We start from the raw sequence: 950 nt of genomic DNA, 5'->3' as shown, positions 1-950 counted from the left end.
TACAGGCGTGAGCCACCGCGCCTAGCAAGAAGTATACTCTTTAAATAAGTAAATTGTATAGTGCATAAATGATTTCCTAATAAAACTGTACAAAAATTATTTTAAACCAATCATGAATTTAAAGGATCGACTTCACAATGTGATGTAAATCAGCCCAAAATCTTTCTCTGAATCCCCATCATGCTTTGAAAATCCAGTCCCCACTTGGGGGCTGAGTGCGGTGGCTCACGCCTACAATCCCAGCACTTTGGGAGGTCCAGGTGGGCAGATAGCCTGAGGTCAGGAGTTGGAGACCAGCCTGGCCAACGTGGAGAAACCCTGCCTGTACTAAAAATACAGAAATTAGCTGGGCATGGTGGCGGGCACCTATAATCCCAGCTCCTCGGGAGGCTGAGGCAGGAGGATCGCTTGAGACCAGGAGGTGGAGGTTGCAGTGAGCTGAGATCACACCACTGCACTCCAGCCTGGGTGACAAAGAGTAAAACTCCGTCTAAAAAAAAAAAAATCCACATGGCCCTGCAACCACCTTCTCCCTCCTCCCCTCTCCAGTCACACAGGCCCCTGCTGTGCCTGCAAGCTGCCCGCACCCTGGGGCCTTTGCCCGTCCCACCCAGCTGGCTGCATGCCTTTCCCCCACCAGCTTCCTCCCTTGGTTTCTGCTCTTGTCTCCTGCAGCAGCCCTCCACCTGCCCTCTCGCCCTCCGTGCTTCCTCTGCTCTGTTGGCCTCCCAGCACCAGCCCCTCCCAGAGACTGTGGCACACAACCTTGTGCCTTGCCTGTCTCTCCCAGTCAGACAGGAGGGCAGGCCTAGAACAGCGTGAGCCCTGCAAATACAGATGGACACACGGAAAGAAGGGAGAAAGGAAGGAGGGACACAGGGAGGGAGGAAGGAGGGATGGAAGGAGGAAAGGTTGATGGATGGATGGGAGGAAGGAGAGAAAGAGGGAGG

At 53.8% G+C, this 950-nt stretch overlaps 1 protein-coding gene across 1 annotated transcript in view; it reads right to left on the bottom strand.

Annotated features, from left to right (window-relative positions):
* Positions 1 to 950, bottom strand: part of GZMM (granzyme M (lymphocyte met-ase 1)) — a 5,970-nt gene that overhangs the window by 737 nt on the left and 4,283 nt on the right. The window lies entirely within an intron of this gene.

This window comes from Mandrillus leucophaeus, unplaced genomic scaffold (assembly GCF_000951045.1).
Source record: "Mandrillus leucophaeus isolate KB7577 unplaced genomic scaffold, Mleu.le_1.0 Scaffold423, whole genome shotgun sequence".
NCBI classification, from domain to species: domain Eukaryota; kingdom Metazoa; phylum Chordata; class Mammalia; order Primates; family Cercopithecidae; genus Mandrillus; species Mandrillus leucophaeus.
Note: the sequence above shows the minus strand (reverse complement) of the source record. Positions and strands in the feature narration are given on the sequence as shown.